General features: G+C 44.1%; 1 protein-coding gene across 2 annotated transcripts in view; it reads left to right on the top strand.

Annotated features, from left to right (window-relative positions):
* Positions 1-17,144, top strand: part of SUPT3H (SPT3 homolog, SAGA and STAGA complex component) — a 1,963,693-nt gene that overhangs the window by 227,629 nt on the left and 1,718,920 nt on the right. The window lies entirely within an intron of this gene.

Genomic DNA, 17,144 nt, shown 5'->3' with positions numbered 1-17,144 from the left:
CAACACTTTGATATACCCTTAAAATGTATATGCAGTAAAGAGAAAGGCAAACAAAGGAACCATAGAGTCCAATAAACAAATAAACATACAAAATATCAAGAATTAATTCAAAGAATTAAGGCTGGCTACCCAAATTGCAATCAATATATACTGCTTCTGATGATAAACATAATTATGAATGCTGCGATATTGATAATCATGTATTCCAAATGACGAGACTTATCATCCTCACTCCTATAATCGCGATAGATATGATGTGTAATGAAGGCATCCATTGCTTCAACAGATTAAGTCGTAAAAATCATAAATCACGGTGTTTGCTCTTAGAAGTTTTGCCAGTGAAATCAGCTTTATATCCAGGGTTAACTTTTTCACGGGGACTTAAAAGACCAAATGAACTGTCAACACTTGTACAATGGCATTAAGCAGAAAGATCGAAATATTAAAGGTGGTCAAACCAGTTTCTGTCCAACCACAAGAGTAGCTTGGGATTGTGGCCCTAACAAGTGCAAAGGGCTCACACAAAGACCACAGAGAGCCTTCTTCGAGCTTTGGAGCGAGGATCTGGGCCTTTGCTTAGTCAAGCAGGGTTCACAGGCACCTCTAGGTGTGGCTTTGGGATATTTCATCCTAAACTTGAGCCACTGAGGTTAAAGAGTCTTTGGAAATCGCAAGATGGGGGGTTGACGAGGTCCTACAAAGGAAAAACAAGCCAATGTGGAAAAAAGGTAGGGAATTTTGTTCCCCAGACAGAGATATGTAGCTCAGCTGCACGTGTAGGTTGATTGCTCACATTAGAATGATGGTAAAGTGGGCTGTATTTGTGAAATACTTGAGTTAGATGGGGGCATTCTCGCAGCCAAGGTCTACAGCAGCAGGACACACTAGCAAAGCTTTGTCAGGGCACCAGGCTTAATGCTAGCCTCAAAGAAAGAAACCGGTAAAACTCTGCTTATAGTTCCAGCATTTGGGGCCAGATGTAGGTCTCCAATTACCGGTCGGTAACGGCCGAATTCGGCCGTTACCGACCGGTAATTGGATTTTGAGATGTAGGGCCCTTCATTTTACAGAATCGGTAAATTTACAGAATCAGTAAATTTACCGATTCTGTAAAATACCGAATCGGTAATTTTACCGAATTCGGTAAATCAAGATGTAGGTGGCACTCCACAGAGTGCCACAGGCCCTTAAGAGTCGGTATTTTACCGCCCAATCCTATTGGGTGGTAAAATACCGAATCCAGGTGTGCATGCACATCTGTGCATGCACACCTGTGCCATGTGACACACAGACATGCCTTTAGGGCATGTATGTGTGCCACATGGCACACAAGCCTGCACTTGGGGTGCTAGTGGGTGTCAAAGTGACACCCCCTGCACCCTTGCTGGATTCGGTATTTACCGATTCTGTAAATACCGAATCGGTATTTCCCTTTGATTCCTATGGGCTCCAAAGCCCATAGAAATCAATGGGGAATACCGATTCGGTATTTACCGAATCGATAAATACCAAATGTTACAGAATCGGTAATTCTAAATAATAATTTATCTACATCTCCCTCCTTCTAATTTACCGATTCATAAATACCGAATCGGTATGATTCGGTATTTAAGAGTCGGTAAATTAAATTTACCTACATCTGTCCTTTGGTATTTAGGCAGGAACCCCCTGCTAATCGGTTCTGCTGCATCTTTACAGTGTAAAGATCACTCCAGTCCTGTTCATAGGAGATGATGCTCAGGGGGGTAGGCTTGTTTCGCTTGCAGGGTGCATTGTAGCAGTTAGCATCTGTGTGACACTTCAGAAAAGGAATTGCAGTAGGGATCTGTTGTATGGGCCTTGTCACAACCTAACAAGTAGGAAGAAGTTTCATTCCGATGGGTACCATTCATCCTCTGTCTCGTGCACACTTGTGCAAATGATTGGATCAATCAATCAATCAAACAGGATTTTTAAAGTGCGGCTAATCACCTGTGACGGTATCCTGGCTTGAGAGCCTGCTGCTTCGGGATGGTACAGTTGAAATGACTTTGCAGCGAGGTAGGAGAAAAAGCACCATCCACTGATGCTTCGGTGGATGCAGGAGTGTAAGCGATCAGCTACAGATACGTTTCTCAGGCAGGTAGTGCTTGTGTGAAAACATATTTGAGATTGGAAACACTGTCTGGTGAGGTGGGACTGAAGCTTGAGAGAGGATGATGTGGGTGAGAGCAAACAATTAAGATGTTACCATAAATTCTGAATTTCATGTCTTTAGGTTTTGTAATGTAACCACTGTTACACACCTTGAATTATGGGCCCCAAATCATATTAGAATTTGGGAGAATTTCATTTTTTTTTTAACATTTCAGTTGCAAAAGGTGTGATTTGTTTTGCCTACTCCTTGCCCAAAGGTTTGGGACCATTTTCTTCTGCCAATAATACACTTGCCTTGACCGGGTAGGGGCTATAGTTACTCCCCCAAACCCCAGGAGTTAATATATCTTTTTAATATTTTTCCCAGTGTTCAGCAACATCATTAGAGAGACAAAAAAAACTGAAGTGGTCATACGTGCCGATGTTTTAAACCAAATTAAAATTATGTGATGGAAAGTTTCCCTATTAATCAAAAGGATCATTTAGTCGAAATACAAATGCAGTTTGAGAGAGAGATATCATATTCATGAAATTTAGGAACGTGTAAAAATTTGCGTTAGTGAGTTTTGAAAAACCCCTAACCTTGGCCAAGGGCTATGGGGCATTTGTTTACTTTTATCACCTACCTTACCTAAGGATAATGGGATATTTATATTTTTCCACCCATGGCGTGGCCAAGGGACTTGGTTTCCTTTGATTCCCCTGGCTTGGCCAAGGACTGGCGTTTTTCCACGTATGGATATGTTTGCAGCTGCCCAGGTACTGGATTTACGTTTAAGAAGAAGGCGCTGGGGAGGAGTCAACTGACTCAGTTCTTTGGGGCCCACAAAATGCAGTGGGTCAGAGAGGCACCGTTAGATGCTAGCTGCCTTGGCCCCTGTTGACAAGTGCCAATAGGATGATTGAGCAAATCTAAGCTGCCCTGGTCCTCTGTAGTGCACTATGCTTTAGGCCACTGCAGCTGTCACAGAGCCGTATTCACTATTGCGAACAGAGTGCCAGGTAAGCTCTGGACTCTTCAGATCCTCAGTGGCCTCCCCACCCTGATCTGTGGCATAAACCCATGGACGTCAGTTCACCAAAGTGCCAGTAGTAGTTGAAGGGACATCAAATGCCCCGCGTCCTCCACTTTCACTCACACACACGCATACTTACACATACACACACATTCACACGTAAACACTCTGTCACACATAAACAGTCTGTCACCCGCAAGCAAGCACACAACATACATTTTAAAGCATTTTTTACTTACCTCAGCTGCCTTGGAAGGGCATATTCCAGCTTATTGTACTCCAGTTTTTATTGCAGTATTAGTGAATAATATATTTTATTTATTCACTATTAGTGTCATAAAAAATTAACAGAAAATAAAGAGAGTGAAGCCCTAGCAGCCCCTGTGTTCCTGGCACTGAATATGCCACTTCTGAGGCCAAGAGTCCCAAAGACAGTGCTAGAGGTAGCAAAGGGCAAGCCAGCGGGTTGCAGGTGGGACCCCTGGCGACCCTAAATGAGGTCCATGCATAAACCAAGTGGACCAGGTGCAATGTGGGGAGCATAATTAACCCACCCAGTCCCGTAAGGAAGGCCAGGAGGTCTACAAGCTTTAAGCCCCCTTCCTTTGGAGAAGTATGGTAGGTTTAAAAATTTTTTTAAATAAAGGGGCGGGGCAACGATTCGTCCACTGCAGAATCTTTTTTTTTTTTTTTTTTTTTTTTTTACCCCGCTCTGGCAATGCCAGGGTGTGTTGTTAGTCTGGTTGATCGAGGCTTTTTTTCATGATCTCATCCCAGCTTGCAGGCTGACCAGAGAACTGTTTAAGTGGGTGGGCCCAATTATGCGTAGTGCAGCATAGAATTCCCTGCTGAGCAGCATATATTTACCTAGTTTCTCTCATTGTTCACGAAACATTGGGTGGGTGAGCTGAAGCGCTAAAATGATATGTACAATTTGTACTCTTGCATTGTTTCCGAGTATCCGTATATTTTGGTGATAACAAATATTTACAGATTATATCCAACATCAATACACAATTGATAACTTTGTAGTATGGCTCTACAATACAATTAATGTGTTCCAGTGACTATATGATGAACTAAAAAACTAAAGGCTGTGTAGCTTTTAAATTGCACCATAACCATGACGCTGTATAATGAGTAATAAATTACATTTGACCACAATTCTGTTATCCATTCTGTATTTTTAATGATTTATATATTTTTTCTTTGAATGATTTCAGCTTCCCATTATGACGAATTCCATAATACACAAGTATTGGTTGTTCATAAATGTTCTTTTATGACATTTTTTGTCGAAATAAAGATGATAAAGAAAGGTTGTCCTATCAATTATATATTGGTATAATATCAGCAGATCATTCATGGGTATGACCATAAAAAGTGCTGTGGGTTGCGCAATAGCTAGCTAAACGGGGAGCAGGTTCAGAGGTGTAACGTAGATCCCTGAAGCCCCTGCGATGCAGATTGTCCCTTAACCATTTAGAGAGGACATATTGAGCTCAAGGCCAATGCATATCCTTTAGATTTGGGAGACCTAAGGGGGAGGAGTCCCTCTTAACATTCCACCTGGAGGCACCGTCATTTTCCGCTGCTCCACTAGAGCTTGTGTCAAAGATGTATTTGTTTGTATGGGTACATGTTTGTTTTTAACCCCTTCCATGCTGATGACGGCCCCCAGCCGTCATGCATCACGGTGCTCGTGTGCTGATGACGGCTGGGGGCCGTCATGAACCCGCCCACTCTTAAAAACGGCCGCACAGGCGCAGAATCTCGGCCACGCCCAAGGGGTTAATACATCATCGAAATCGAATTGAAGTAGCAGATAGGGCTTTATTCTGAGCCTGAGAAAGTTGTTTGAGTGAATAGCAAAACTTCAAAATGAATTATTTTTGTTATGTTAATGTTTCATCTGCAAACCGACCGTATGGAAATTACTTAACCCTTATATGGCACATTCCATTTAAACTCTCTATCTTTTTCTCACAACCATTTTTTTTTTAACTATAGGATTACTTTTACAGGTACGTTTTGCTCAGTTCACATAAATGTATTTCATTGAGTAAGCGTAGGGTACGCTATACTTGGCTGTGACTTACTACGGAATTTTCTTGAGTAAGTCTGTCCTGCTATAATAAAACATTTAAAAAAAAAGCTTTGCAAATCAGACTCAATGAGATCCAGTATGTAGGATAATGCATGTCCACCACCAGCTTCAGCTATCCTAACAATTTTATAGTTTTAGGTCACAATGTCTTCCAAAAATATGTACATATGCAGGAGTCAGTGTGTGCTCAGTACAGCATTGTGACATTCAGTATTCTTCACTACTTCTTTTTTTGCATTTCGTGTGTAACTTTTTCATCAAGAATTGGTGAGTGGCTCAGTGTTAAAAAATAATTAAAGTCATTGTTAGTACAAAACACGCGGAAGTAGATAGGCTCTTATCCCTGATCCTAGATATAACAAATAATTAATTGTTAGATCAATTGATTGAATTAACTTTGAAACCAAGCGGCTTGCAATCTTATCCTCATCCTGCTCCTTTTCCTCAGGTGATACAATATATGTTACATGACACTGTACACCTTGTTTATCTTAAATGTAAAAGCGTGCGCTCGTATTATAATGTAGCGGAACTTTAGATCTCCGTTACTGGTCATAGATTTTTGATTTGTGTGTGCAGTTTATCCCAACAATTATGTGCATTAAATGTTGGTTAGTTTTATGAAAATTGATAATTTGCCAGAAACGTACCCCGACCCGTAACTTTCTAATCGCTAATAAATCAAATCAGAGTTTTGCGTCATGTTCCAGTTAATGCATTGATTTTAATTCAAAAACCATGTCTTCAAAAATAATTTTGTCCGTTATCAGAAAACATTTAATCTTAATGTGATCCCAAGAGTTTGCTTCATTTATAGATTATGGGGCTGATTCATGTACATCAGGCATTTAGACTTCCCTCTTCACATCCCATGCATTAGCACTGTAAATAACATAAGGCAACAAATAAATGAACCTAATAAATGTTTCTTGAAGATTAAAATAAACGTGGACGTATTCCTATTTTATTTAATCTTATACGTTTAAGAGCTATACTTAGATAGGAATTCTCATTTTTGCAGGCTTTTTAAACAGCATACTGCGCTTATTACATTTGAGTTGTGTTTTATTTCAGTGCTAGTCCTTCTTGACAATTTAGGCATGTTAGGCTATGTTTCCTTAGCATACTAGCTCAATCTATCCTTGCCCACAAACCTAAAATAGGAAGGCTAAAATGCTTATCCTGTTCTGGTTTGTATTGAGGGACTGTAGTAACTAGAACCGACAGTCTCCTCGCAATAGCCTAACGCAGTATTCAGAACAGAGATTCCTTTTTGCAAAAGAAGCCGGCAAATCATATATGATTGTATAGCATTATTGGGTGCTTAAATCAACGGAGTCAGTGGTCTTAAAAAGGTTTAGGTTTCTGATCATGTATTCCCCATAAATTGACTGAATGTGATGGTTAAACTCATAACTTGCATTTCACAAATTTAACTGTAGGAAAAGGCAAATATTTCGTGCTTCCATCACAAGTTGTATGTTTTTTTGCTTTGCCACAAGTGGAGAAAAAAAACCTAAAAAAATGGTTAACTTGCATTTAAAAAAAATGCAAAAGAAACGTTTGCAGGCAAAGTCACAACTCTATTTATAAGCAGGGCTCTTGGTTTTATTGTACTTTTTAGCATATGCAACTGTATTAATTCATGCATGTTTGTTGGTGAGTGAGCACTTTGCCTTTACTACATTTCCAATGTTTTTAATTGATAAATAACACTCGCACATTGAGGCCTGTTGGAACTTATTGTGCTTCATATACTGAACTGCACACTCCTGAAAATAATATCCTTGCAGTGCACACATGCAGGCAAGTCCGTTTCGCTAGGTATTCTAATGCTTTGTTTTTCATTTTTTTCAACTTTTGTTCTTAATAGGCACAAATAATGGCCAAGAATGACAGCAATGAGCGACGTTCAAACGAAGACCTAATATTTCTATTTCAAAAATGGAAATAGAAGTACATGTTAAGGAAGATGGGTGGTTTCCTGTCTGTACTTTTAGATAAAAAGCAGTAAAAACTGAATTAGGTGCCTCACGGTGAGGCTTCATTGCTTGCAGCTCTGGGAGTACGCTCGCGCCGGAGAGTGGTCAGTTTCACGCAGAAGAGTAAATCCTCCGCATTTAGCTGGTTGAAAGTCTTTGCGGCCGTGTATCGCTTTGAGTTTACACATGCTGACTTTGATCCGCGGGAATTAATCTTGAAATGCGACACCGTGCACGCGAGGTGTTCACAGCCGCGCCAAGCGCAGACTGGAGGGGTGCGCTGTCCCTCCCCTCCGCCCCGCCCCGATGCTAGTCAGAGCTTATCGAGTGGGGCTGCGGTGGTGTCGTGGACGCCGTCCACGGACTCCTGGTGGTCTGCTGAGCTGTGCGCGGCTCCGCTTTGACAGGTGAGACAGAGGCTCTCCAGTGCCCCGGCCTCTGGATGAATATAGCTGTGGTCGGGGAGCTCGCATCTTGCCAAAACTATATGGGTAAGGCCACACACAGCCTTTTAAAATGGTTATTGTAGGCTTATTTTTAGGCGGAACATGTCTTAATGCTTTATTGTTTTTTATATAACAAGGAAGGTTGTGTCAAGGGTCAGGAAACATTATTAGACGTCTAATCAGAAAGGAAGTGTTATATTAATGAGTCCTATGAGTTGGCCTGAAAAAATACTTGGAAAGGCGTGCGATTTTCCCTTTTCAACTTGAGAGCAGAGTCCCTGTTTTTCATTGAGACATCAGCGCAGCTTGACAGGCTGATGGCGAAAGTTTAATGTGGAATTGAAATAGTAAGTCATCGCTGTAACTTTCTAGGTTTTTTTTGATGGTGACATCTGTGTGATAATTGTTCTCGAATGCCCTATTTTATATGTCGATTGTCTGCTTGCATATGTGATTCAGTTGACATTTTTTACACAGATCTCTATTTTCTCAAAAGAAACTCTAGATTGACTCCAAATTTCAGCCTCATCTGTAACCACTTGTGTTGTGATTTTAGGATTTTGTCAGTTGAGGGCAGAGGTTGAAATTGCCTAGAAATTCAGCTTTAACCAAATGGTGTGTACTACACAAATTTATATGACATTAAGTATATCATTGTTTCACGAGTGTTTGAAACCCCGGTTTTAGGCAAGGGGGACATGGTCTGCCATGTATAAAACATTTAGGAAACAGGTGATTTGCGCGTACACGACCCCCTTTGTTGCCTTGGCACAACTGTCTGTTCGGGTCATGTAGGAATTTATAGGTATTTACCTTCTTTTGCCTCTTGGCTGTCCTAGGAATACCAAAGACTTTCCCCTAACCCTTAATATGTGATGCTGGAAATTCCCACCACACTGTTGGGATTTCCATGGTGTCAGTTCTATAGATGGACCTGAACTTCCACCTCGAGAACAACAACGACTCCAACTCCGCCACTCTGATCGACAACCTGGGCCTAAGACAACTCGTCACCGCACCCACCCACGCTGCCGGCCACGCGCTGGATCCTGTCTTCTCCACAAGCTCCCACGTCAGCTTCAACCACACCACCAAGCACCACTGGACCGGCCACCGCTGCATCCATTTCACCTTCAAGAAACCAACCACGCACTACCGCACCCAACAGCTGCCTCGCCGCTGCTGCAGCAAAGTCACCGAAGACCAGCTGATCACCTTCCTCGCCAAGAACCCACCCACTGACCCCACAAACCCAGACGCTGCAGCCCAAAACCTCAGACAGTGGATCGACGACTGCGCCAACACCTTCACCCCGCTCAAGAAACCCTCCAACAGCCACACCAACAAGAGAGCCACCTGGCTCACCGACGAGCTCCAGACCTCTAAACGCACATTCTGGAAACTGGAGAAGGCATGGCTCCACGAATGCACACCAGACAACTGCGCAGCCCACAACGACGCCACCCGCAGACACCACCACCTCATCAGATTGGCCAAGAGATCCTCCTTCAAAGACCGCTTGAATGACAACGCACACAACAGCAAAGAGCTCTTCAGCATCGTAGAGGAACTCTCCAACCCCAGCGCCAACGACATCCCGCCCTCACAAGAACTGTGCGACTCACTAGCATCTTCTTCCACCGCAAGATCGCTGACATCCACGACCGCTTCAACACCACGACCGCCCTGACTACGCCAGACTCCACCTCCCCTGTGAACAGCGCCAACCGCCTGACCTCCTGGTCCAACGTCAACTATGACGAGACATGCAAGGTCATGAACCCTATCCACTCAGGATCTCCTTCTGGCCCGTGCCCACACCACATATTCAACAAAGCAGACGCAGCCATCGCAGCCAAACTACAGAAGGTCATCAACATCTCCTTCGAAACAGCGACATTCCCGGAAAGCTGGAAGCACGCCGAAATCAACGCCCTCCTCAAGAAGCCCAAAGCAGACCCCAAGAACTTCCGGCCCATCTCCCTGCTCCCGGCAAAGGTCATCAAGAAAATCGTCAACATGCAACTGGTCCGCCACCTCGAAGACAACAACATCTTGGACCAGTCCCAGTCCAGATTCAGACGAAACCACAGAACCGAGACAGCCCTCATCGCCGCCACAGACGACATCAGGTGCCAACTAGACAACGGCGAAACATCAGCCCTCCATCCTCCTGGACCTGTAAGCCGCCTTCGACACAGTCTGCCATCGCACTCTAAAGACACGCCTCCTAGAAGCCGGAATCCAAGAGAAGGCTCTTGACTGGACCACGTCCTTCCTCTCCGGCAGAACCCAGAGCGTCCGCCTCCCACACTTCCGACCCGAAGTCTCCGACATCATCTGCGGCGTCCCCCAGGGCTCATCCCAACGCTGTTCAATGTCTACGTGGCCCCCCTCGCATAAGTGGCCCGCCATCACGACCTCAGCATCCTCTCCTACGCTGACAACACCCAGCTCATTCTCTCCCTCATCAAGGACCCACACACCAACAAAACCAACCTCCATGAGGGAATGAAGGCCGTCGCCGATTGGATGAGGAGCAGCCGTCTGAAGCTGAACTCGGACAAGACGGAGGTCCTCATCCTCGGACCCACCCCCTCACCCTGGGACGACTACTGGTGGCCGAGCACACTGGAAACAGCACCAACACCCACCGACCATGCACGCAATCTAGGATTCATCCTCGACTCCTCCCTCTCCATGTCTAAGCAGGTCAATGCCGTTTCCTCCTCCTGCTACAACACCCTCCGCATGCTCCGCAGAATCTACAAGTGGAGCCCGACAGAAACAAGAAGAACGGTGACACAGGCCCTCGTCAGCAGCAGACTGGACTACGGCAACACACACTATGCAGGAATCCCAGCCAAACACCTACGACGACTACAACGCATCCAAAACGCCTACGCCCGACTGATCGTCAACATCCCCCGCCGCAGCCACATCACCCCCCACCTGAGAGACCTACACTGGCTCCCCGTCGACAAGAGGATCACCTTCAAGCTCCTCACCCACGCACACAAAGCACTCCACAACGCCGGACCAGCCTACCTGAACAGCAGACTCAGCTTCCACACCTCCACCCGCCAGCTCCGCGCCGCCAGCCTTGCCCTCGCCGCTGTCTCCCGCATCCAACGAACGACCTTCGGCGGCAGATCATTCTCCTACCTCGCCGCCAAGACCTGGAACAGCCACCCTACCCACATACGGCAGACCCAAGACCTTCTCGCCTTCGGAAGACTCCTCAAGACCTGGCTCTTCAAGCAGTAGCAACAGCCTCCCTCCCCTCAGCGCCTTGGGACCCTCACGGGTAAGTAGTGCGCTTTACAAGTACTCTGACTGACTGACTGATGGTAGGTTTTCCTGATCACAAACCAGAATACGCCGGGTCCTTGGCTCTAATATGTACTTAATGTGCTTGTTTGTAGTAAAAAAGAACAGTGATCTCCACTTCAAAATCCTAAGAAGAGTTGTTCTTATAATGAAGTTGTAATATCATAATAGAAAAAACAAAAACAGCAGCTAGAAGAAAAATTAATAGACCTAAGAGTATCAGTAAAGAAACCTTACGTGGGCCTCAAAAAACGTGGAACAAATCTTAATAAATGGCATACAATTGTGGCACACACAAGCACATTAATTATGACCCTTTACAATATGTAATGACAATAAGTGTACTTAAGTTACAAAGTCATCAGTGTTTCGATCCTATTAAATTGTGGATCATCATCAGGATTCTGACAATATGTAGGGTAAGGTGCACAATGATTGCACAGATACAGCCGAAGGTAATGGTGGCTGGCATAAAGCCCGTCGCCACACCCAGGATTAGGGCAAGCTCTGGGAGAAGTACAGTGACTGTTTAGAGCAAGCGGGCCACTTGAGGGGAAAAAGCCAAAATGATGTATAGTTAGGCAGCACTATATTATCTTGGAAATGACAATCCTGGACAACCACAGACAATTGAATTGAATCGGAGGGACCCGCGACGCACTCAGGGAGGACCTGGTTCGGCAATTCAGACTGAACTGTTCCGATTTGAGCAGGGCCAAGACTGATTTGCACATAGCTGGGTCAAAATTGAGGTGACATGGTGTGCAAAATAATGATGGATTGGGATGCAGCCTGAGTAATCACCAGTGGCTGAGATTAATTCAAGCATTCTATCATCACTTTTTTGTATGTTGTAGTGTCGCCCTAAGTGAGATGAATATGCCCAGGCGTGGGTCTCGTGAACACGGTCACTGGAACCAAGCTGTACTTGGTTAATGAGCTCATAACTAGGGGCAAAACAACTGTTCCTGCATTGCTTGTCTAATGGTTCAGGAAAGACCTGGCTTGGCAGTTCAGACTGAACTGTTCTGACTGGAGTAGGGTCAAGACTGCTATGCATACGGCTCGGTCCAAACTGAGGTGTGTGACATGACAATAGATTGGGATGCGGCCGGAGTAATTACTAATGGCTGAGATTTATTCATGCATTCTGTCCCTCACTTTTTGTATATTTGACCTTTCTTGATGCAGACATCTACCAATGAATGCTCCCCAGCTTGTAAAAATAAACATTGTAAACATAGAACCCTGTCAGCAGAAATTTACTATCCAGCGTTGCACTTCATATATTTCTTGTAAAACCCACTCTAAATTGTCAATGTACTACAAATGAAGACCACGTTTTAGAATCATATTTTTCATTTCCTTACAATACACTTTGTATGTAATATATCACTGATAATATTGAACATTGTTGCAGAAAACACACTTTAAATATTAGCAAATTACCCACAACAAAAACGCACATTTGACAGACATGTATGCAGTCTCAGGCAAACCATTATTAAACCGTTGATTCTTAATTCTTTCTAACAAGTGCTAAATTCAATGAATAATTATTGTAATATAAAAAGTACATAACTAGTAAAATAAGCAATATGCTCCATCCTGGGGTTAAGGTAACATTTTATAATCAATTGGCCTTTGACCTTGTGGTTTGTAAATGCAACCAGAACACCTTGATAGCAATATAGGCCTATATCGCACAGTTACCTGTTTTGTGATCTATCTATCTATCTATCTATCTATCTATCTATCTATCTATCTATCTATCTATCTATCTATCTATCTATCTATCTATCTATCTATCTATCTATCTATCTATCTATCTATCTATCTATCTATCTATCTATCTATCTATCTATCTATCTATCTAATCTACATAATATATATTACATACTGGCAGTCACCATTAGGTGGGTATAGTTAGGATCTAGTTTCCATAGGAAAAGCATTTTTTGTTTTGCCAATAGCTTTGGTGCGATTTGACGATTCTTCTGGAACTTTTCAAAATTAGTACACCACTCACTTCAGCTGCTATATTGAAAGTTTCAGGGTGATTTGTCGAGCAGGGGTCCGAAAAAAGGGGGGCGGTCCCAAACGCGTTTTCCACATGCAATTTCCCATAGGGATTTTGAACACGACTACAGCCCGAAACGCTGGACGTAATTACACTAAATTTGGCAGAAAGCTAGCTCATGGCCCAGAAAGTGTGCTTTTTGTGATATGGTGTAAATCAATTCAGTAGTTTTTGAGTAAAGGTAAACCAAATTTGTATCTAGGGATGTGGACTCTCCCCGAATCTTATCGATCTCGTGCAGAGATATGATTGGATACCAACTCTACAACCAGAAAGCCCACGAATATAATAGAAGGATGAGGGTCGCACAGCCAATCTCCTAGGCCATGTACAACCCTGGTGTCCATCCCCTTTCTTTATTTTTAGAAGGAGGTGGCAGAGCAGTCCTCCCTCCTCTGCAATTTCTGCCCTGGGGGCCACCTTCTCCCAGGTGCAGGCCCTTGAAAATAAAAGGATGTGGCAGCGCAACCCCCCTCAGGACCCATTAATGATCCTGGGGTCCGCCAGCCACGTAGCTAGCTCCCTATCACCCGAGATGCCCACCATCTGGATAATGCAGTTTGCTTTTGCATGTTGGGAGCTTTGACAACTCCCGCCAAGCAAGTGCAAAATGTAAGTTCGCTCCCAGCGGGCAGGAGCTGGTAAACTGCTCCCACTTGCTGGGAGCGGAGTTTTCACCCGTTTCCCTGCCCGCTGTCAAGCGAGCAGGAAAACAGATGAAAACATTGCTTCCACATGCAGGGAGCTACATTTGTTGCTGCTCCCTACGTATGGAAATAATACCGGCTCCCGCTGGAGGTGTTAAGCAAGCATGGACCACGTGGGCATTAAGATTCCCCACGGGGTCCCCAACGCTGGAGATTGGGTGCCCTGGGTTGGCCCCAGGGCACCCAGCATGAGAAGGCCGGGCCCCAGGGGATGGGATCCTCCGAGCAGAATTCAGCCCGTGGAGGGGGGGTCACATGCCCCCCCTCCCTTTGGATACATTTAAAACCAGAGACCACAGCTCTCCCTTTTTAATACCCTGAGTATGCATTTGCTCAAAATCTGCAAGCTCCCTTTGTTTGGCCTCACCCTATTATCCTTAGTAGTATGTCAAGGTCTTCCTGCCTTTTCCCACATTGACGGACAGCTTACCAAAAGGCCTCCAAGCAAGTTTTTGGTGATGCTTTCTTGATGCAGAGGAATATGAGGCCATCTCCACCAAACAAACAAGCACTTACTTCATATAGCTAAGAGGAAGGGCCCTTGTTTGGTGGATATTGATCTCTTTGTAGTCTCATTGTCTTCTCTTGACGAGGATTCATGTTATCACAAATATGTGGATGAAGGCGCTGCAGTAATAATCACATTGCCGAAATTACATGCACACAAGGTTTCTGGAGACATTACCTTATGGTCCTTTATGCAGCGGTAGGGAAGAATATGCACTGACTAGACATTTACTCAAAGAGGTAGCACTTATTAAGTAACCAGCAAAAAGTTCTCCAGTTGGGTAAAACTATGGACTCTTCTTGGAAAAAACTGAGGTTCTATTGTGGCCCTGATGCTAATTTCACAGAAATTTAACTTCAACAGGAAACATTTACAAATATAAACACAGCAGGTGCCCAGTTGAAGCTTCACTTTTGTAAAGCACAAATGATCCTAATTTTTTGGGCTTGGGGAAGGCAAACCAAGTGTGTTTAGTCTCATATTCCACGTTGAAAAAAAATCTGAAATCCTTATTGGAGGTGACTATACCGTTGATCCATGATCTATTGGAGGACAATCATATCTGTAGTGACTGTGACAAATAGTTTATTCCTTGTCTTGAGAGCAGAGTCCTTGGCTCGTCCTCTTAAATAACTTGAGTATGCAAATGCTGAAAATCATCTGCCCATTTGACCCTGCCCCATTTTCCTTAGTAGTATGCTAGGGTCTTCCAGCTTTTTCCCACGTTGATGAATAGCTTAACAAAAGACCGCCGAGCACGTTTCACCCCGATTTTAGTGACCCATTAATTATGCAGAGGAATTTTGAAGACATCTCCAGAAAACAAATAAGCACTTAGTTCAAATAGTTAGGATGAATTACCCTTGTTTGATGGAGATTCCCCTCTTTGAAGTCTCGTCCTGTTCTGTAGACGAAGATTAATTTTATCACAGATTTGTGAGTGAAGATGTTTCAAGAACAATCCCATTGCCGAAATTACATGCACACAAGGACACTGGAAACATCTCCTCATGGTCCATTACACAGCTGTAGTGTAAAATATGTTCTAGTTATTACTAATTAAGCAGTAGAAAGTACTTCAGTTGGTTTAACATTTTGTGCAAAACTGTGGGTTTAGATAAATCGGCAGGTAAGTTTGATTCTGGCCCAGTCAGACTGACACACCCATTCAGTCACTCTCACATACACTCAGACCCACACAGTCACTCACACACCTATACAGCCACTCACACTTGTACACCCGCAAAACCACTCACACAGCCACTCACTGACCCATAAAACCACTCATGCACTCACTCACATTCATACAGCCACTTATACTCCCACAAAACCACCGCACCCATACAGCCACTCACCCACCCACCCATACAGCCACTCACTCACACACCCACTCCCTGACCCATACAGCCACTCACACACCCACACAGCTACTCACTAACACACCCACTTACTGACCCATACAGACACTCACACACTCACTCTTAAAAGTTACAGGTAACAGTTGGTAAAAAATAAACAAAAACATCGTAAACATTCATAAAAAAAACAAATGTTACAGAGACTTAAGTTAGGAAATCACATTAAAAAGTAGAAATTCACTAAAAAAACGAAAGGTTACATGGACGTCATAATTAGGAAATAACATTAAAAAAATGAGAAATTCATTGAAAAAAACCAAGTTACAGGGATATTATGGTTAGGAAATAGAATTTAAAATACCTTAGAAATTCACAGAAAAAACAAAGGTTACAGGGATATTATAGTTCGAAAAAACATTTTAAAAACCACACAAATTTACTAAATAAATGAAAGGTTACATGGACATTATAGTTAGGAAATAACTTTTGAAAATCTTAGAAATACACACAAGAAATCCTAAAGGTTACAGGGAAATTATAGTTAAGAAATAACAGTAAAAAAAACATAGAAATTCACAGAAAAAAACAAAAGGTTACAGGGACGTTAAAGTTGGGAAATAACAGTAGACTCGGTTTTCACTCGTAAAAAAACAGTAAAATTCAGCAGTTATAGTTACCTAAGGCAACTATAACTTAGTCTCCCCCCGCAATGCACTGCTGACTCCATATATTACATCACTCATGACATGGTCAGTGACAACACTGATGACATCTCAAATGACATGACTGATGACATTATTGATAACATCTTCTATTGAACCACACAAACCCCCACACAACCACTGACACGCCCACACAACCACTACCACGCCCACAAAACCACTGACACGCCCACACAACCACTGACAAGCCCACACAACCACTCACAAGCCCACACAACCACTCACACACCCACACAACCACTCACACGCCCACACAACCACTCACACGCCCACACAACCACTCACACGCCCACACAACCACTCACACGCCCACACAACCACTCACACGCCCACACAACCACTCACACGCCCGCACAACCACTCACACGCCCACACAACCACTCACAAGCCCGCAAAACCACTCACACGCCCGCACAACCACTCACACGCCCGCACAACCACTCACACGCCCGCACAACCACTCACACGCCCACACAACCACTCACACGCCCGCACAACCGCCCACACGCCCGCCCACCCACCGACACGCCCACACAACCACCGACACGCCCACACAACCACCGACACGCCCACACAGCCACTGACACACCCACACAACCACTGACACGCCCACACAACCACTGACACGCCCACACAACCACTGACACGCCCACACGATCACTGACACGCCCACACGGCCACTGGCACGCCCACACGACCACTGACACGACCACTGACACGCCCACACGACCACTGACACGCCCACACGACCA

The sequence above is a fragment of the Lissotriton vulgaris genome, chromosome 6, assembly GCF_964263255.1.
Source record: "Lissotriton vulgaris chromosome 6, aLisVul1.2, whole genome shotgun sequence".
Lineage (NCBI taxonomy): Eukaryota > Metazoa > Chordata > Amphibia > Caudata > Salamandridae > Lissotriton > Lissotriton vulgaris.
This window is presented reverse-complemented; position numbering and strand designations above follow the sequence as displayed.